The sequence below is a fragment of the Saimiri boliviensis genome, chromosome 1 (assembly GCF_048565385.1).
Source record: "Saimiri boliviensis isolate mSaiBol1 chromosome 1, mSaiBol1.pri, whole genome shotgun sequence".
Lineage (NCBI taxonomy): Eukaryota > Metazoa > Chordata > Mammalia > Primates > Cebidae > Saimiri > Saimiri boliviensis.
This window is the reverse complement of record NC_133449.1, coordinates 31,647,199-31,669,423: the sequence shown is the minus strand read 5'-3', so window position 1 is coordinate 31,669,423 and position 22,225 is coordinate 31,647,199. Positions and strand designations below refer to the sequence as shown.

Genomic DNA, 22,225 nt, shown 5'->3' with positions numbered 1-22,225 from the left:
TATTTATATCAGTATGGACTCATGTATATTTGTTTTGTACTTTGGAAGGTAATCCAATCCCACACTATTTTGTTGCTCAGAATTTTTCAGCCTTAGCTACTGGGAATATTTTTAGGTTGGTACCTGAATCCTTTTGACATGTTCAATTCTTTTGACTTTTAAGCACTCCCTTGCTTTCTTCAAGATGCTCCAAACTCATCTTGTATTTTTCTGCCCTGTGGATAGAATGTGTTATTTCTCCAAGGAGCCTTGCTTTCTTTTATTATTGGGAAATGGTATTTAGAAACTAAGATTTGGGCATTGGATGTGTTTATGACTACTGGATGTCACTGCTTCTAAGTCCTGTTGGGGTAGAGACAGGAACTATATTTATTTGTAGTAACTTATGTACATACGTATTTCTATTTCTGTATCTATGCAGTTATATGTGTATCAATTTTTTTTTTTCCTTTTTTTTTTTTGAGACAGAGTCTTGCTCTGTCACCCAGGCTGGAATGCAATGTTGCAGTCTTTGCTCACTGAAACCTCTGCCTCCAGGGTTAAAGCCATTCTTGTGCCTCAGCCTCTCAAGTAACTGGGATTACATGCTCCCATCACCACACCCAGCTAATCTTTGTATTTTTTATTTTTTTTTTCCAGTAGAGATGGTTTTGCCATGTTGGCCAGGCTGGTCTTGAACTCCTGACCTCAGGTAATCCGCCCGCCTCAGCCTCCCAGAGTGCTGGAATTACAGGCGTGAGCCACTGCATCCAGCCTGTGTATATTAAACTTAACCTGAGTTTGTACTCATTTCTCCAGTTCAGTACCACAAGGTTCGTTTTACTGTTTTCCTTGTACTTATCTGTAACTTTCTTTCTCAACATTGAAAAACCTGGCTCCCACCCACCATTTACTGTTCATTTTACCCATTTGTTCAGTGCCAGTATGCATGAAATACAGGCTTAGAATTGTTAACCTGTACCTCTGATTCAAACAAATTTACCAACTAGAGTATACATTTTTATACAGCTTTTGTGCCTTTTGCTTATAATTTCTAATCAAACATCATTCCCCAAAGTTAAGTAACTTTGGAAAGTTACTAAACTTTATAGCAGCTTTTTTCCCCACTCCTTCAGTGAGGTTGTATCTTGTATTTGTAATACGGTTAGATTCGTTTGTCATTATCTATATTTCATCCTAGAATATCCTGACATACTGGTAAATTTTTTTGTTTGGTTATCTTGCATACATTAAAGTTCATTCTTTATGATTTCAGTTCTATGGGTTTGACAAATGCCTAAAAATCTGTTTCTTTGAAAAATATGTGTATGTATTTTTAATTTCTTTTAGGTATCATTATGCCTGTTTGTAGCAGTCCGTCACTTTTCCCTTGGTTGTCGCTTTTCAAAAAAGAACCTGTGGTCCTGAGGTTGGGTGTTTGGAAAATAAATTTATTGGAATTGAGTGAAGTTAAGTCTTGAATTTTCGGGAACTTTCCTGGGAGTAAAATACATGAGTTTCCCTTGTATTTTATTAACTAAAATGTTGATTTTGTTAATGCAAATGCTTTTCTTCTTTGGTTCTTGTTTGTGGTTTCATTTGAAGTTTGAGTATAAGATTGATAAATATCACAATGTTTAGAAAAATTGGACCAAATGTGGCAAGGAAGAACATTTGTCTGGTGATTATTTTTAACATCTGGATACATGGCTTTCATGCCACAATTCAGATAATATACTGTTGAGGTTTTTTTTTTTTTGTTTTAGACGGAGTTTCACTCGTTACCCAGGCTGGAGTGCAATGGCGCGATCTCGGCTCACCGCAACCTCCACCTCCTGGGTTCAGGCAATTCTCCTGCCTCAGCCTCCTGAGTGGCTGGGATTACAGGCACACGCCACTATGCCCAGCTAATTTTTAGTATTTTTAGTAGAGACGGGGTTTCACCATGTTGACCAGGACGGTCTCGATCTCTTGACCTCGTGATCCACCTGCCTCGGCCTCCCAAAGTGCTGGGATTACAGGCTTGAGCCACCGCGCCCGGCCTGTTGAGGTTTTAAGGCAGAGAGATAGGTTTAAGTTATCTCAAGTAATAGAGATTTATTATGGGAAGTTAAGTGATAAAAATCCCAACTGCTGCATAACAAGGTATTGGGAAGACAGAGTATGGTAGAGGAAACGGGCAGTCATTTAGGAAACCAGGGAGCTCTAACTACTCCACCCCTGCAGTCGTTCTCAACTAGAGGCAGTAGTAAGAATTGTCTGTGGGGCCCTGCTTGAGATCTGTTCTGTTAGTCAGACTGCTTTAGTAATGGGGATTATAAGGTTGTGTATTTTCTTCTAAAGCTCCGTATGTGATTCTGATAAACACACTCTACTTTTTTGACATTAGGTGATTCAAGATCTGCTTCTTCTGAATTGGTACTATTGACTATTGAAACTATGTGAGGGAGATGGGAAGGAGAGTTGGACACTGATAGTTTATCTAGTCACCATGTTTACTTTGTATGGAATTCTTTGGCTAGTGTGATTTCTGGCTTTTCCTGTTCTAGTCACCTGTTACTAGATGGAAGGGTCCTGGATTATGCCTTATGTTACCATGCTTGCCACTGCTTGCCTCTCCATTTGGGTATGGTCAACAAGTAATGCAGAAGTGACTAGAAGTTATTATAAATATGGGTTAAGAGGTGGCTTTTCTGTGCAGGTAGAAATTAAATTGAAATCCCAAATGCTGTGACGTTCTAAGTGGGAGAGATCTCCATTTAGAGGGAATGTATGGCTGAAATACAGTGAAAAATGTTGGAGAAGGAGGCTAAAACTGTATCATATATAATCGTATATAGGGTTGGTAAAATAGTTTGTGTTTTATTCTAATTACAATAGGAAGCCATGTGAAATGGCAGAGAGAGTTCAAATAAATAAATTTGGCTCATGCATTTCAAATTTATGTAACAGACCAGTCACTGAATGAAGAGCAATGACTTAAAAATAAAAAAAAATTCTAAAAATTATTATTTTTTTATTTTTAGAGACAGTGTCTCATTTGGTCACCTAGGCGCATGTGATCATAGATCATTGTATAGCCTCCAGCTCCTACGTTCAAGCAATCCTCCTGTCTTGGCTTTCCAGGTAGCTGGGAATGCAGGTGTGCGTCACCATGCCCAGCTAATTTTAAATTTTTTTGTAGAGTTGGGGGTCTTGCTTTATTGCCCAGGCTGGTCTCCAGTTCCTGGCTTCAAGCAATCCTCCTGCTTCAGCCCCTCAAAATATTGGGATTACAGATGTGAGTCACTGCGCCTGGCAAAATATTTTAAAATTTCATTGCTAATGTAACTTTGGCATCAATATAATTTGATCATTCGTTTCCATTCTTTTTAAATTTAAAATACTGTTTTAAAATAACTGAGTTAAGACAGTTTTGTTAAAAAAATTAATACAGTTTCTGATTTGGACTTGGATACAATCCACTTATAGTTTGTCCATCATCTGTTATATTAATAAATGACTAGTTTCTATATATCAGTTAATAATTATTGACTAAGTACATGGTAGCATTTTATAAGTTGTGGAAAGTAGAAAATAAGTACAAATGAACCCCCACTACAGTTCAGAGGAGCCAACACTAGAAGTTATCAATATCTATCTTTAAATTATGGTTTTTCTGACAATCATCAAGCAATGGCATGACATTCCAATACCATAGTTTTTAGCTTGCTTTTTGTTTTTTCAAATCCAGATTCACAAATAATACTTTATTTTTTATTAACAAAAATTGTGGTTTAAATTACCTAACATTGGCCGGGTGCAGCGATTCACACCTGTAATCCCAGCACTTTGGGAGGCTGAGGCAGGTGCATCATGAGGTCAGGAGTAAGAGACCAGCCTGGCCAACATGGTAAAACTCTGTCTCTATTAAAGATACAAAAAATTAGCCGGGTGTGGTGGTGTGCCCTTGTAGTCCCAACTACTTGGGAGGCTGAGGCGCAGGAGAAACCCTTGAACCCAGGAGCTGGCGGTTGCAGTGAGCCGAGATCATACCATTGTACTCCAGCCTGGGTGACAGGGTGAGACTCCGCCTCAAAAAAAAAAAAAAATTATATAACATTTACCTTATTAGCCATTTTTAAGTGTATAGTTCAAGGCACTAAGTACATTGACATTGTGCTATCACCACTAGTTTTTATCCATAGCAGATTCATAAATTTTGATGACTTTCTGAAAAATAAGAAATATATTTTACTTAATATAATTAATAATTGTGAAACTTCATGTTAAGATCAGTTTAGTATTAGTTAACTTTTAAGGACAGCAAAGAAAAATAAAATGAACATTAGGGATGGTTCTTGCATTCAATGTTAGGATTCCTATATGTGATTATTGTTAATAACTTAATGTCGAGTCATATGGTTAGGCTTTGTGTCCCTACCCAAATCTTCTTTTGAGTTGTAATCCCCAGGTGTTGAGGGAGAGACCTTGTGGGAGGTGACTGGATCATGGGGACCACTTCCTCTCTGCTGTTCTCATGAGATTTAATGTTTTATAAATGGCAGTTTCTTCTGGGCTTTTCTCTTCTCTCTCCTGATGCCATGTGAGAAGGTCCTTGCTTCCCCTTCACCTTCTCCCATGATTGTACATTTCCTGAGGCCTCCCTAGCCATGTGGACCTGTGAGTCAATTAAGCCTCTTTCCTTTATAAATTACCCAGTCTTGAGTGGTATCTTTATAGCAGTGTGAAATACTTCAAGATTGTGTGTGTGTGTGTGTGTGTGTGTGTGTGTGTGTTACATAAGCATTTCATAGAACACTAAAATCTGGAAAAATGTGATTCCATAGGTAAATTATTGCCTTATGAAAAAAAATTGGAAACATACCTAATGTGTAAAGTTTGCCAATAATAGAAGTAAATTATTAGATCTTGTTTGGGAAAATACATTTCAAAAGAGAAAAGATACTGAGTAACAAGGAGACAAATTGAGTAATTAATAGTATCCAGTGTTTGAGGCTTTCCTCAAAATGAGCATATGGATTTTAGGCGGTGGCTCACACCTGGCAACCCCAGCACTTTGGAAGGCCAAGGTGGGAGGATCACTTGAGGCCAGGTGTTTGAGACCAGTCTGGGCAACATAGCAAGACCCTGTTTCTATGAAAAATTAAAAAACTAGCTGGTGATGGTGGCATGCACCTGTAGTCCTAGCTACCTGGGAAGCTGAGGTGGGAGGATTGTGTAAGCCCAGTGAGCTTTGATGATCATGCCACTACACTCCTGTATGAGCTTCTGGATTCTCTTTAATAATTATAGCCAACATTTGTTGAGCCTTTACTATATGCCAGGCATTTGCACTTGCATTTCTCTTTTATTTTTTTTGAGACAGAGTCTTACTGTCTTGCCCAGGGTGGAAGGCAATGACCTGATACTGGGCTCACTGCAACCTCTGCCTCCCGAGTTCAAGTGATTCTCCTGCCTCAGCCTCCCAAGTAGCTGGGATTATAGGTGCCTACCACCACACCCAGCTAATTTTTATATTTTTAGTACACACGGGTTTTCACCATGTTGGCCAGGCTGGTCTCGAACTTCTGACTTCAAATGATTCTCCCACTTCAGCCTCACAAAGTGCTGGGATTACAGGTGAGAGCCACCATGCCTGGATGCATTTCTCTGTTAATACAGCAATAATATGAAAAAACTGAGCCTTGGGTTGTTCAAAGTCATGCAGTTGGTGCTGGATTTTCAACCAGGTGATTCTGTAGTTGGAGCTCTTAGTCACTACTTCATATTGTTTCTCATACAAGATTTTAATACAGCAGTATTGTAGGTTATTAAGCATATGTTTATTTGAATATAAAATATTAGAAAATAACTCATTATACGTATTTTATTTTGTGAAGTTTCATAGTGAAAAATAAAAGCAAGGATAGGTTGGGGTGGTGGCTCATGCCTGTAATCCCAGCACTTTGGGAGACTGAGGCAGGTGGATCATTTAAGGTCAAGAGTTTGAGAACAGCCTGACCAACATGGTGAAATCCTGTCTCTAACAAAAAATTCAGAAATTAGCCAGGTGTGGTGGTGGTGGTGATGGTGGCACATACTGTAGTCCCAGCTACTCAGGAGGCTGAAGCAGGAGAATCGCTTGTACCTGGGAGGCAGAAGTTGTGGTGAGCTGAGATTGCACCAACTCACTCCAGCCTGGGTGACAGAGTGATGAGACCTTCTCTAAAAATTAAATAAATAAATAAAATAAAATAAAAATAAAAGCAAGATAATTGTAAGAAAATTCTCTAATTTGTAAAATTAAAGATACTGTTTTCCTGCAGACATTATGGTGACATAAGGTTAACGATTTTAGCCATGCGCTGGGCGCAGTGGCTCGTGACTAATCCCAGCACTTTGGGAGGCTGAGTTGGGCAGATCACGAGGTCGGGAGATCGGGACCATCCTGGCTAACATGGTGAAACCTCATCTCTACTAAAACAAAATACAAAAAAATTAGCCGGGTGTGGTGTCATGAGCCTGTAGTCCCAGCTACTCGGGAGGCTGAAGCAGGAGAATCACTTGAACCCGGGAGGTGGAGGTTACCGTGAGCGGAGATCATACCATTGCATTCCAGTCTGGGTGACAGAGTAAGATCTCCATCTCAAAAAAAAAAAAAAAAAAAGATTTTAGCCATGCATGTTGCTTAAATTAACTATACAGTGCATATGGTAAATTTTTTTCGAGTATAAGAAATCCCAAACCTTCAGTAACTCCCCATTGACTGTGTATATAGAAAATGAGCAAACTGCTTAACTAGGCTTTAAAGGGCTCACCTATTTGTGCTTTCCCCTTCTCAACTACGCAGGTTTTTGTTTCATGAACTGAATTTGTCATAACCACTTTTATGCTTTTATTCATTGCTGCTTTCTGTTTGAAATACTCTGCCATCTTCTGCTTTTCTATTTCTGCTTTCTAGTTTGTCCCTTTTTCTTTCCAACATTTTCCTTCTTCTGAACTATAAATTCCTCATTAGGTGCTGCATATATCCTACCTTGTTTTATTTAGTTAGCTGTTTACCCAACTAGATAGGCCTTTTGATGGACATGGCTGTTTTGTAGTTAGTATCATATACACAAAGATCTCAATAATTGATTGCCAATAAAGAGGATAAGCCATATATGGAGTCTCAGTAATGTTGCTTAGTTAACATTTTCATTTTGTTTATCCAGTCTCATTATAAATCTCGTTTATAATCTGAAGGTTTATATTTTTGTTTGAAAGATTTTTGGTGTTTATCAGGAAATGAAAGACTCCCTAAAAGAAAAAAAAGCTATATTTTATATTGATTAGCAAAAAATAGCAAAAACAAATATGATCATAGTAACATGTGAATTTTTAGAAGTGGATATTCTTTTGGCAGTTGAGATATTTAATTATCCTTAACTGAAAAATTACTTAAAAGTAATTTTCTGAGGCCGGGCACGGTGGCTCAAGCCTGTAATCCCAGCACTTTGGGAGGCCGAGGCGGGTGGATCACGAGGTCGAGAGATCGAGACCATCCTGGTCAACATGGTGAAACCCCGTCTCTACTAAAAATACAAAAAACTAGCTGGGCGTGGTGGCGCGTGCCTGTAATCCCAGCTACTTAGGAAGCTGAGGCAGGAGAATTGCCTGAGCCCAGGAGGCGGAGGTTGCGGTGAGCCGAGATCGCGCCATTGCACTCCAGCCTGGGTAACAAGAGCGAAACTCCGTCTCAAAAAAAAAAAAAAAAAAAAAGTAATTTTCTGGAATATCTTATATTGTTTTTGAAAAAAAAAAAAATATATATATATATATATATTTTTTTTTGAGATAGTCTTGTTCTGTCACCCAGGCTGGAGAGTTCAATGGTGTGATTTCAGCTCACTGCAACTTCAGCCCCCCAAGGTTCAAGTGATTTTCATGCCTCAGCCTCCTGAGGCTGGTATTACAGGCATGTGCCACCACGCCTAGCTAATTTTTTATTTTTTGTATAGATGGAGTTTCACCATGTTGGCCTGGCTGGTTTCGAATTCCTGGCCTCAAATGATCCACCCTCTTCGGCCTTCCAAAGTGCTGGTGTGAGATACCAGCCACTATGCCTGGTTGAAAGTATATTCTTTTTTTTTCAAATTTTCTCCAAATTCCTGGTTTAATAAGGACTTGTTTATTTTGAAGAAAAAAGGTCCCGGCTGGGCACGGTGGCTCACAATCCCAGCCTGTAATCCCAGCACTTTGGGAGGCCGACGCGGGTGGATCACAAGGTCAGAAGTTCGAGACCAGCCTGGCCAAGATGTTGAAACCCCATCTCTACTAAAAATACAAAAATTAGCTGGGCGCGGTGGCACGCGCCTGTAATCCCAGCTACTCAGGAGACTGAGGCAAGAGAATCGCTTGAACCTGGGAGGCAGAGGCTGCAGTGAGCTAAGATCGTGCCATTGCACTCCAGCTTGGGTGACAGTGAGACTCTGTCTCGAAAAAAAAAAAAAGAAAAAAGGTCCCAAACATCAGGCTGTTCACAAAAATGACACACAGTATCAACTTTAGAAAACAGATCTTAAGACTATAACACTATTTTTCTAGAGGATGCCTTTGACATGCCAACCCTCATTCACAAAAATACATCGTTAGGTTTGTGTTGAATTGCCCCACGCAGCACACTAATGTTGGGGTGTAACACACGTACTTCTAACTCAAAGCTGCTTTCAGGAGCTACTCAACTAAATGAGATTGCCTTTGCAGTTAGGGAAGCAACTACTGAACATATATACGAATGAAAAGAACTGTACTCCCTTCATAACAAGAGATTATTTTGAAGACAGTTGATAAAAACCATACATCCTTTTTGTTAAATCACAAAGAGGTATCAAAATTAAAAGCAAAAATTACAGGGTAAGACTTAAAAAAACTACTAGGAGCGTCAAAGGAAGTGAAAATGGGACTAGGCGCAAGGAAATTTGAATTAATGAACATGGGGAGGACGAGGATGGGGAGAGCAGTGAGCATGTGCTGAAGATACTAGGGGAGAGGATCTGGCGAAAAATTTGATCTTAGACAAGTGCCTAGGTAAAGAAATAATGGGATAAGATTTCTAAACTGCAGTATGTGTTTAAGAGTCATCCTCGATATTGGCTCTGTCTCTGTCATCCTTTTCTTCTTCAGCCTCTTTTTCATCATCCTTGATCAACTCCAGCTGGCCATCCGCCATCTTCATTATCATCATCATCCAGTAGGTTCCCCTCCTCAGCAGTCATCTGCAGCCCCCTCAGAATCCATCTTCACATTAGTCTCATCTTTCTTCACAGAGCTGCTGCTCTGTTCCTCTTCTGACTTAACATTCTTCATCTCTACTGCTTGTTTGCTCTGTTGCTTTTCATTTTTTCCCAGGTTTTCCAGGAGAGAATCCACTTTTTGTTTTATCTGGGTCAGTTCCTTCTTAATGGCTTGAAGGTCATCTCCTTTTAACTTTCCAAACTTGGAAGATCCCCACTGTCCACTCTTAGAATTGAAGCCACTTTTGCCCTTTCGTGAGGTGTTTCCTGATACACGCTGACGTTTCGAGGGCACCACAGCCTGAGCATTAGGAGGAGGAGGAGGTACACGTGCTGGGTAGCTGTACATCCTATCATAATAATCCCGTCATAGTCCAAGTCAAAAGAGGAGCCGTACATCTCTGCTGCAGATCGTTTCACACCTGCTTTTCCTCAGTTCACTTTTGGCTCTGCAGCCAGGTTAATATCTAAAAGCTGGCCAGCAATCATTCTGCCATCCTCTCTTGCTACAGCAGCCCAGGCATTTCTCTCATTAACATATTGAACGAAGGCAAAGCCCTTATGAACAGAGCAGCCCACATTTTGCCATACTTCGAAAAGATTCTCTCCACATCAGATTTCTTGACCACAAGAGGGTTGAGATTCCCAGTGAACACATGGTAGTTCAGGGAGCGAGGATCTGTCTTGTTGGTAATGTTGCTGGCCATTGTGTTTGATGATAAGGTTTCTCACAAAGCCGAACACAGGAGGGAGGAGAGAGAAGAGATTCTGAGTCTTCTACTCCCGGGTTCTACGAGGAGAAGTCTACTGCTGCTTGAGGTCGGCAACGCGGACACAACCGCTCAGTCATCGTCTCTTCACAAAATGCCTTTTTTTTTTTTAAAGATGGAGTTTCACCGTGTTGGCCAGGCTGGTCTTGAACTCCTGACCTCAGGTGATCCACCCACCTCGGCCTCCCAAAGTGCTAGGATTACAGGCGCGAGCCACCGTGCCTGGCCGAAAGTATATTCTTTATAGTTCTGAATTATACTTTCTAAATTTGGAATGTACATGGAGAGAACATTTAAGTTTAGCCTTTTTGTGTTGTTTAGTAGTTTTTCTACTTTTAACTCTATTTAAAAAATTTTAAACTGTGAGAATTTGCTTTTCCATTTGCTACTTTATCTCTTCCACATCTGTTGTTCAGTTGTGGAGTACTAATCTCAGAAGAAACATAAGTAATTGAGATTAAATTAGCAGGGCATGGTAATGCACACCTGTAATCCCAGCTTCTCAGGAGGCTGAGGCAGAAGAATCACTTGAATCTGGGAGATGGAGGTTGCAGTGAGCCAAAATTGTGCCACTGCACTCTATCAGGCTGGGTGACAGAGTGAGACTGTCTCAAAAAAAGAAAAAAAAAAAAGGAAAAGAAGAAAGAAATTTGCTAGAAAGAAATTTGCTATATTAAGAATATAGTTGAAACTAAAATTTCGTATTTACAATTTATGGGCCACTTGAAGAGAAAGTGGTTTGTATGTACAGTCCAACTCTGGACATTGTGGGCTCTTCTTTTTTTTTATTTTATTATCTCTATATTTTTAATATGAGTATGTATTTTTTAGTAATTTTTAGGAATGTGACTTGTTACTGAACACTAATGCTTATTTTGACATCATTTTCGGCATTCTTCATTTTTGCCACTTTAAATGTATCAGAGTTTAAAACTCCTTTCTTAGCTCATCGTTAAAGTGTTCTGCTTCTTAGGAAGAAATGAAACTAGGACACTACTGTCTTTTTCTAGATACACACTAATGGATGTGGAAGCTAAGTGCTGTACTCTTGAGATCTGGGTGGCACCGTCCATGTGTGTAGGAGATAGGGTGGGTTCAAGGGAAGTGTGGGCTTTTATGTTACTGGTCTCCAGAGTCCCAAAATGTTTTTATATGTTGCCTGCTGACTGCTCTGACTGTCACATAGATCTGGAGACGAGAAATTTCTTCAAACTCTAGTTTTGTCTAAAAGGAGCTTTGTTTGTCCCAGTAGAATTTAGGTATCATTCTACTTGCCAACCTGGTGTGCATGTGTATTTCTTTTAAAATAATTATTTTACATTAGTTTTACTTTCCTTTTGCAGACTAAATAGGAATAAATGTTATTATTTTTTGAGATGGAGTTTTGCTCTTGTCGCCCAGGCTGGAGTGTAGTGCGGCAATCTCACCTCACTGCAATCTCTGCCTCCTAGGTTCAAGATCACGCCACTGCACTCCAGCTTGGGCGACAGAGTGAGACCTTGTCCAAAAAATATAAAAGGCATACTATGTTCCTAGATGTTTCATAAGTTTATTGGTGTTTTATGGTTTGAGATGTTAGATTTCTGGCGGTGTTGAAGCCACAGCAAAACAAACTGTATGCATATACAAATGTTTTAATTTTTACTTAGAAGCAAATTTGAGTCATTAGAAAAGTATGTAACACCTTAAATATTCAGTACATAAATCATCTTGTTAGGGATAAGTACCTTAAATAAGTATATTTCGAATATAAAACTGAAAGTATGATTTTCCCACCATTATAGTAATTAGCATTGTGTTGCATATTTAAATTATTAATTGCAAATGATGTCATACATTAATCTAACTTTGTTGATTACCAGGCAAAAACATGGTGAATAAAGAAGTGCTCCTCTTTTTGTATTACAGAGGAAGTTATCATGTTTGTGAATGTCCATGATATTAAACTGGTAGAAAAGATTAGAGGGAGGGAGCGAGTGAGCGACAAATCAATTACCAATTTCTGCTTCAACTAATTTAAAATTTTTATCATACCTATGAACGCCCACAAACTAAAGATTTATCTAAATTGTCTTTTTTCTTTGTTGGCTTTATTGAGGTGAAATTCATATAATACAAATTAGCAATTATAGAGCGTGTATTTCATTGGCATTTAACACATTCACAGTGTTGTGCAACTACCACCTGTATCGGGTTTCAGAACATTTTTCTAATTCCAAAAGGAAATCCCTAAGAGAACAGTCACTCTCCTTTCCCTTCTCTTATCCCCCATAAACCACAATTCTGCTTTCTTGTCTCTATGGATTTACCTATTTTGGATATTTTATATAAATGAAATGGTAAAGTATTGTGATTTCTCATGTCCGGCTTTGTACTTTTAAGGTTCATTCACATCGTAGCATATGTCAGTACTTCATTCCTTTTTATGACTGAATAATACTTTATGTATATGACAAATTTTTTAATCCGTTCATCTGCTGATGGACATTTCAAAAGACTGTCCCACCTTTTGGCTTTTGTGAATAGTGCTGCCGTCAGTATTTGTGTACAAGTATCTCTGTTTGAATAACTTTTTTAGTTCTTTTTTTTTTTGTTTTGTATTTTTAAAATGGAGTCTTCCTCTGTTACCCAGGCTGGAGTGCAGTGGTGTGATCTTGGCTCACTGCAACCTCCGCCTCCCGAGTCCAAACAATTTTTCTGCCTGAGCCTCCCGAGTAGCTGGGATTACAGGTGACCACCACCACACCCTGCTAATTTTTGTATTTTTAGTAGAGACAGGGTTTCATCATGATGGTCAGACTGGTCTTGATCTCCTGACCTTGTCATCCTCCTGCCCTGGCCTCCCAAAGTGCCGGGGTTACAGGTGTGAGCCACTGTGCCTGGCCTGTTTTTAATTCTTTTAGGTATATACCTAAGAGTGGAATTGCTGGGTCAGTGGCAATTCTATGTTCAAGTTCTTTAGGAACTGACAAATATTTTCCACAGTGACTTCACCATTTTATAGTTCTACCAGCAATATACGAGGATTCGTCTGTCTCTTAGCTGTCACTTGCCATTTTCCCTTTTTAAAAAATAGCCATCCTAGTAGGTATGAAGTGGTATCTCATTGTGGTTTGATTTGCCTTTCCATGATTGCCGAAGAGGATGATTGCCAAAGAGGATGATTGCCAAAGAGGATGATCATCTTTTCATGTGCTTATTGGTCATTGTATTTCTTCCTTGGAGAAATGTTTACTTAAGTCCTATGCCCATTTTAAAGTTGGGTTGTCTTTTTTGTGGTTGAGTTGTAAGAGTTCTGTATATATTGTGGGCATTAATCCCTTACCAGATATGTGATTTGCAAGTATTTCCTCCCATTCTGTAGGTTGTCTTAACTTTCTTACTTTCTTTTTTTTTTTTTTTTTTTTTTTTGAGATGGAGTCTTACTCTGTTGCCCAGGCTGGAGTGTAGTAGCACGATCTCGGCTCACTGTAACATCCATCTTTCGGGTTCAAGCAATTCCCTTGTCTCAGCCTTATGAGTATTATGAGTAGCTGGGGCTACCGGCGCATGCTACTACACCTGGCTAATTTTGGTATTTTTAGTAGGAATGGGGTTTTGCCATATTGGCCAGGCTGGTCTTGACATCCTGACCTCAGGTGATCCACCTGCCTCTGCCTCCCAAAGTGCTGAGATTACAGGCACCTACCACCACGCCTTCTAATTTTTTGTATTTTTAGTAGAGATGGAGTTGTGCCATGTTGGCCAGGCTGGTCTAGAACTCCTGCCCTCAAGTAATCCATCCACCTCGGCCTCCCAAAGTGCTAGGATTACAGGGGTGAGCCACTGCACTCGGCCCATAGTATTCTCTTATCTTTTTCTGTAAGGTAATTAGTAATGTCTTTATTTAATTGGCTTTTAAATAGAGCTTTTAATTTTTTTGTTGTTGTTAGGTTATTTCTTGATTTAGTATGTTTTTGACACAGTCAGCTTTGTTTCACTTGCTTCAGAAGGTGGGGGAATTGAAAACAAATCAGAAATACAACATAGAAAAGTTGCTTTGTACTGGATTCTCTGTATATCAATTCAGAGAAAGGTTCATTAGACTCCCAGACCATCTTTCTGCTATATCATTTATAGAAACATTTGAGAGAAAGATTATTATCATAAAAAGGTATTTCACATATAATTTTGCGTAGTCTGTTCCTAGTCTGGACCTTTCTGTATCTTGTGGTATAAGACACTTGATATAATTTATATTATCGAATCGTCCACTTGCTTGGTATTAGTTGTATTTCTTTAAATTAGGTTTTTTTGCCTGTAGTTTCAGCTACTTGCAAGGCTGAGGTGGAAGGTTTGTTTGAGCCTAGGAGTTCTAGTTCAGCCTGGGCAACATAGCAAGACCCTGTCTCTAAAAAAAAAAAAAAAAAAAAAATGTTTGGACTGGGCGTGTAGGCTCATACCTATAATCCCAGCACTTTGGGAGGCCACAGTTGGAGGATCTCTTGAGGCCAGGAGTACAAGATCAGCCTGGGATACAGAAAATTAAAAACAATTTTGGGCAAGCATGGAGATTGGAATGCAAGGATATGGAGTGAAGGGTAGTTTTGTTATCAGGGAAACAACGGAAAGGAAAGGTGGCCTCCTTTGTAATTAATCTGACACTTCTTGGGGGACTTGTCACTGCAGTTTGGTCACTAACAGAACAGAGGCTGCCCATTAATTAATTGGGGGGTTTGCCTCCACGAGATGTCCACAGTACTGGAAATCTGCTCTCACTATTAGTAGTGGCAGATAGTGCAGGATTTAGGGAATTCTGGATCAGGATATCAGCATGAGAGCTCCTGAGCATAGTTCTACCATTCCATGGTGGAAGTGTTTGCAGTCGGCCCTAGTTGGATGTAGACATCTTTGGGCCCCTTGGTGTTACTTAAAGCCAGAAGGAGCTCAGATCTGCAGATGCATCCTATTCCCTTATTTCCCCTGCAAAGGATTTTCGTCATTCCTTTTTTTATAGATGAGGAAACTGGCTCAGACAGATGTTCATTGGTTTGAGAACGCTCCCAGAAATTCTGCTTCAGTCTTTCTGGGTCAGCCTTTGGAGGGTCTTAATTTTTATTTACATTTATTTATTTATTTAGTTAGTTTAGAGAACGGGGGTCTCGCTATATTGCCCAGGCAGGTCTTGAAGTCCTGGGCTCAAGCTGTCCTCCCGACTCTGCCTCCCTAAGAGCTGGGATTACAGGGGTGAGCCACAGCACCCAGCATGGTCTTAATTTTTATTAAGCACAGCAGCTGATTCTATTCTGTTTGGCTCTTGAATCACAGATTGAGACACACAGGTAGAATTCTTGACTCTTGGTTGGTCATTGTGAGTTTTTACTTCTATTTTATTTTTTTCTCCAGAAATATGCTTACTCATTGTGAGTTTTGATTCATATTGTTTAAGTATCCTGGTCAGTCTCTCATTTTTCCGAGGCCTCAGATGACTCTCCAATATAATATTTGAAGATAGAAGTCATAATAACTTCATGATAATTACTTTTTGTACTCTAAATAAACATTTTTTTTTTTTCTGAGACGGAGTTTCGCTCGTTACCCAGGCTAGAGTCCAATGGCGCGATCTTGGCTCACCGCAACCTCCGCCTCCTGGGTTCAGGCAATTCTCCTGCCTCAGCCTCCTGAGTAGCTGGGATTACAGGCACGTGCCACCATGCCCAGCTAATTTTTTGTATTTTTAGTAGAGACGGTGTTTCACCATGTTGACCAGGGTGGTCTCGATCTCTTGACCTTGTGATCCACCCACCTCGGCCTCCCAAAGTGCTGGGATTACAGGCTTGAGCCACCGTGCCCGGCCTTCGAGCCAGGATTTTGAGACCAGCATGGGCAACATCATGAAACCTTGTCTCTACAAAAAATAATTAGCCAGATGTGGTGCACGCCTGTAGTCCTCACTTACTTGGGAAGCTGATGTAGAAGGATTGCTTGAGCCTGGGAGGTAGAGGCTGTAGTGAGTTGTAATTGCCAGTGCACTACAGCCCAAGTGACACAGCAAGACCCTGTCTCAAAGAAAAAAATTATACTTTTATTAAAAATAGTTACTATTGATTGGTAAATGATTGTGATCTATTAATATTTCTCACAGCAATTTTTATTTAATGAAATTATGTCAATAACTACAAAATAATTTAGTATGCATTATTATTTCTGTCATACAAAGTCCTGTATTCTATATTTATACAAAGCTTTTTTTTAATTATAAAAATACTTGGTTATAGAAAAAATTTGAACATACAGAGATGACAAAAAAAAGTATTCATAATTTGACATTCCAGAATAATCAATGAAATGTGGCAGTGTTTACTCAGTTGTTTTCAACCTAAATACAATATTATTTCCAAAGATTTTATTTTATTTCTTTTTTTTTTTTTTTTTTTGAGGTAGTCTTGCTCTGTTGCCCAGGCTGGAGTGCAGTGGCACGATCTCAGCTCACTGCAACCTCCGATTCCCCAGTTCACGTGATTGTCCTGCCTCAGCTTTCCGAGTAGATAGGACTACAGGTGGTCGCCACCACACCTGGCTAATTTTTGTATTTTTAGTAGAGAGGGTGTTTTCTCATGTTGACCAGACTGGTCTCAAACTCCTGGCTTCAAGCGATCCACCCACCTCGGCCTCCTAAAGTGCTGGGATTATAGATGTGAGCCACCATGCCCGGCCAGACCTAGTTTTAATGGCAAATAGTTATTAAAGAGAGAGTTCATACTTACTATATGTCTTTCAGAAGAAGGGTGTCTACTTGGATCTCTAATGACAGATCACCAAATAACCAGTAGCAGTAACTAGCACTGGCTGGTGAGAACTTAGTAAAATTCTGCGCATCCTAAAATAAGTCTCTATTTAAACAGTGGAGGTATACAAAGTCATTTGTTAATGTATTATGTGAGCATGAAGGGGTGATATTTGGAAAGAGGTGCTAACTGCATGTAGACTTGTGAGAAGTTTTGCTAGTTTTCTCACTTTTTAAATGAGGAGATTGGGCCAGTTGAGCTCTTGTTTGTTTAGTACTTTAGGAAAGGGTGAAAAAGAGTTTACTTTTAGCAAATATATGTTTAATATATGTTATTCGATTTAATGCTTATTCGCTTCATATAAGGTAAGTGTTTTATCCTCTTTTTTTTTGAGACAGGCTTTTGCTCTTGTTGCCCAGGCTGGAGTGCAGTGGCGCAATCTCGGCTTACTGCAACCTCTACCTCCCGTGTTCAAGTGATTCTCCTGTCTCTGCCTCCTGAGTAGCTGGGATTACAGGCATGTACCACCATGTCTGGCTAATTTTGTATTTTTAGTAGAGATGGGGTTTCTCCATGTTCATCAGGCTGGTCTCAAACTTCCGATCTCAGGTGATCTGCCTGCCTTGGCCTCCCAAAGTGCTATCCTCATTTTAAAAAGTTTAATTTAATTTAATTTAATTTGATTGTAAGTTTCGAGGTACATGTGCAAGATGTGCAGGTTTGTTACATAGGTAAACATGTGCCATGGTGGTTTCCTGCACCTGTCAACTGATTGCCTAAGTATTAACCCTAGCTTGCATTAGCTATTCTTCCTAATGCTCTCCCTCCCCCAACCCCCTGACAGGCCAGTGTGTGGTGTTCCCCTCCCTTTGTCCATGTGTTCTCATTGTTCAGCTCCCACCTGTAAATGAGAACACCCAGTGTTTGGTTTTCTGTTCCTGCATTAGTTTGCTGAGGATAATGGCTTCCAGCTTCATCCATGTCCCGGCAAAGGAAGTGATCTCATTCCTTCTTTTTTTTTTTTTTTTTTTTTTTTTTTTTTGAGACAGAGTTTCGCTCTTATTACCCAGGCTGGAGTGCAATGGCGCGATCTCGGCTCACCGCAACCTCCGCCTCCTGGGTTCAGGCAATTCTCCTGCCTCAGCCTCCTGAGTAGCTGGGATTACAGGCACGTGCCACCATGCCCAGCTAATTTTTTTTTGTATTTTAAGTAGAGACGGGGTTTCACCATGTTGACCAGGATGGTCTCGATCTCTTGACCTTGTGATCCACCCGCCTCGGCCTCCCAAAGTGCTGGGATTACAGGCTTGAGCCACCGTGCCCGGCGATCTCATTCCTTCTTATCCTCATTTTTATAGATGAGGAAACTGAAACTCAAGAGAGTTTTGTTTAGGTCACATACCCAGGTGTTTCTGGCCTTATCTTCATTTCTTTCCCTTACATTTACTGTGTTCTGATTTCTAATATTCTTTCTGACTCTAAAGTTGTGATTCTGTGACAGTGGAAAGAACAGTGTAATGAACCTCCATTTACCTATTACTGAACTGCAAAATTGTTATCCTGTGGTCGACTTGTTTCATCTGTGTCCCTTTATAGTTGACTACCAACATTATTTTCTCCCACCACATTAGTTTGACACACGTCACCATATCCTTCCTCTCCTTCCTCCCTTCCTCTGTTCCCTTTCCCTTTCCATTTCCCTTCTTTTCTTGATGGAGTGTTGCTCTTTTTGCCCAGGCTGGAGTGCAGTGGTTCAGTCTTGGCTCACTGTAACCTCTGCCTCTTGAGTTTGAGCGATTCTCCTGCCTCAGCCTCCCAAGTAGTTGGGATTATAGGCATGCGCCACCACACCTGGCTAATTTTGTATTTTTAATAGAGATGGGGTTTCATCATGTTGGCCAGGCTTGTCTCGAACTCCTGACCTCAGGTTATCCACACACCTCGGCTTCGCAAAGTGTTGGGATTATGGGTGTGAGCTACCACACTCGGCCTCTCCATATTATTTCATCTCTAGACATTTCAGTATATAGCTCTAAAAGTTAGAAACTTCAACATCTGTGAAAAGAAAGGAATAAAAATAAAAACATAAACTATTTTGTAAAAATTTTAAACATAACCACAATACTGTTATCACTGTAAGAACAACAACATTAATTCCTTCCTGCCTTCTCAGTGATTGTCATAATTTATTTTTAAACTGACTGTTTGAGATTCATGTAAGGCCAATACATTTTAATTAGTTGGTATGTCTGTTAAGTCTTTAATCTACACATTTCACCTCTATCTCACATTCTTATTTTTCTGCATTAAAAAAAAAGTGTGAGAAAGAAAAAATAAAACAAAACAAAGTAAAACAAGAAAAAATGTGCGTGTGCATTTGTGTGTGTGTATGTATAAAGAAACTGGATCTTTTGACTTCTTTTTTTTTTTGAGACAGTTTCGTTCTTGTTACCCAGGCTGGAGTGCAATGGCGCAATCTCAGCTCACCGCAACCTCCGCCTCCTGGGTTCCGGCAATTCTCCTGCCTCAGCCTCCCGAGTAGCTGGGATTACAGGCACGCACCACCATGCCCAGCTAATGTTTTGTATTTTTAGTAGAGACAGGGTTTCACCATGCTGGCCAGGATGGTCTCGATCTCTTGACCTTGTGATCCACCCGCCTCAGCCTCCCAAAGTGCTGGGATTACAGGCTTGAGCCACCGTGCCCGGCTGATCTTTTGACTTCTAAATGTCTTCATACCATGGAGATTGTGTTGGTGTTCAACATTTTTCTGTCTCATGTATTTTATACAATTTGGTAATTTGACTTAGAATATTACTAATACAATGTAAGTCATAAATTTAAGCCATATATTATTTGAATTTTTCCGTATATACTTTTTAAAAAGTGAAAAGAAATAGGTAAAATTGGTTTGAACAATATTTTTATTTGACCTAGTATATCCAAAATATTATTTCAACATATAATCTATGAAATTAATGAGATATATTGCTTTTTTTTTGGTATAAATCTTGGAAATTTGGTGTGCATCTTAGACTTACAGCACATTTCGGTATTAGCCACATTTCAAGTACCCAGTAGCAGTATGTGGCTAGTAACTCCTGTATTGAACAGCATAATAACTATGTTGTAGGACTACTGTGACAGTTAACCAGTATAACTTTTTTTTTTTTGAGTCAGGGTCTCACTTTGTGATCCAGGCTGCAGTACAGTAGCATGATCTTGGCTCATTGCACCTTCTGCCTCCCAGGCACAAGTGATCTTCCTGCCTCAGCCTCCTGATTAGCTGGGGCTATAGGTGTGTGTAAGCATGCCTAGCTAATTAAAAAAAAATTTTTTTTTGTAGAGACAGAGTCTCACTATGTTACCCAGGCTGGTCTTGAAATTCTGAGCTCAAGCAGTTCGCCCACCTAGGCCTTCTAAAGTGCTGGGTTTACAGGTGTGAGCCACAACGCCTGGCCCAGGATAACATATTTTAATGAATCCATTAGTGTGCCTGGCACGTTGTAGGTACACTGCGAATTCTGTTGTTTTCCTGTCCTCCCAGATTGCAGTTTTTTCTGGCATATTGTTGTCTCTTTTTTTTTTTTTTTTTTTTTTTTAAGATGGAGTCTTCCTTTATCACCCAGGCTAGAGTTGTAAGATCTAACCTCTGCCTCCCAGGTTCAAGCAGTTTTCCTGCCTCAGCCTGCTGAGCAGCTGGGATTACAGGCACCTATCACCATACCCAGCTAGTTTTGTATTTTTAGTAGAGATGGGGATTCCCCTGTTGGCCAGGTTGGTCTCAAACTCCTGACCTCAAGTGACCTGCCCACCTCGGCCTTCCAAAGTGCTGAGATTGTAGGCGTGAGCCACTGCACCTGGCCTCTTCCCTCCTTTTTGAATTTAACATCAAGTATATCTAAATTATCTGAAAATAATATGCTTTTCTTACATTTGTTACTTTGTTTATAGTACTTGCTTAGCAAACTTTTTTTCCTTAATAGACTAAAAATTTTCTTCCTTTTCTGAATTTTTCTGGATGACAGTTACTGAAGTTTAAATTCAGAAGATTTAGCCAGGCTCTGTGGCTCACGCCTGTAGTCCTAGCACTTTGGGAGTCTGAGGTGGGCGGATCACTTGAGATCAGGAGCTCGAGACCAGCCTGGCCAACATGGGGAAACCCCTTATCTGCTAAAAATACTAAAACACAAACATTAGCTGAGTGTGGTGGCAGGTGCCTGTAATTACAGTTACTTGGGTGGCTGAGGCACAAGGATTCCTTTAACCTGGGAGGTGGAAGTTGCAGTGAGCTGAGATCATGTCATTTTACTCCAGCCTGGGTAATAGAGTGAGACTCTGTCTTTAAAAAAACAAAAATAAAATAAATTGAGAAGATTTTACTTTTCATTTTGAAGTGCTTTATCCAAAGTAACTTTTGTTATTAATTCCAATTTATTATTATTAATCACAAATAGTTCTTAATCATATTTTGTGTGTTAGCAGGGTACAGTGTAATTATTTTCATGCTTATATTTTGCTACAGTAAACAGGATAGTTTGGAAAGGCCGTAATTAATAGATGTTCAAAAGTTGCTTTGATGTCCTTAGATGAAAGCTATGCTTCCAACACCAAATGCTAGTATTTTAAATTATCGTTTTCCTTTTTAATTTGAAATAATGGCTTGAGTACTGTAGTGCTTGCTACAGGATTGTTAGCCTGTAATGTTTAATGTGAATGTGCAGAAAACATTTTAGAAACTTGTTTTTTGAGAGAGGATCTTGGTCTGTCACCCAGGCTGTAGTGCAGTGGCTTGATATCGATTCACTGCAACCTCTGCCTCCTGGGTTCAAGCAATTCTCATGCCTCAGTCTCCCAAGTAGGTGGGACTACAGGGATGCGCCACCACACATGGCTAATTTTTGTATTTTTAGTAAAGATGGAGTTTCGTCATGTTGGTCAGGCTGGTCTTGAACTCCTGGCCTGAAGTGATCCACCCTCTTGGGACTTGCAAAGTGATGAAATTACAGACATGAGCCACCACACCAGGCCAGAAATTATTAATATTTATCTATCAAAAATGCACTTTTAGTTCAGATTGTATCCTATTTGAATACAGTTGCAGAAGCATGTTGTCAGATACTTTCCCATGGCAACTAGCATTAACAGATAGCTAGTTTTCTTTGTTGTAAGGTATAGAAATATAATTGCTAATGCCTGAGGTTGTGTTTCATAAGGTGAATGAATTTTTTTGAGGTTTTGTAGACTTCAAATTGGGAGATCCTTGAGGTGATGAAATAGAAAGTTTAACTACTTTCATTTTTTTTGGAGTAGTTTTCATTTGCTTTCTCCATTTTCTTGTACCTCATCTCGTCTGTAACTACGTGTAAATGCAACTTTTACCTGCAGCCCCTGAAAAGTATTGCTCATAGACTCTTGATTTCTCATAATAACCAAATCAATTGATTGGCAT

The 22,225-nt window shown here is 39.7% G+C and overlaps 1 protein-coding gene and 1 pseudogene across 3 annotated transcripts in view; one reads left to right on the top strand and one right to left on the bottom strand.

The window, feature by feature from the left end:
• Positions 1-22,225, top strand: part of MEMO1 (mediator of cell motility 1) — a 134,005-nt gene that overhangs the window by 17,756 nt on the left and 94,024 nt on the right. The window lies entirely within an intron of this gene.
• LOC101042885 (heterogeneous nuclear ribonucleoproteins C1/C2 pseudogene) lies at positions 9,074-9,958 on the bottom strand (annotated as a pseudogene).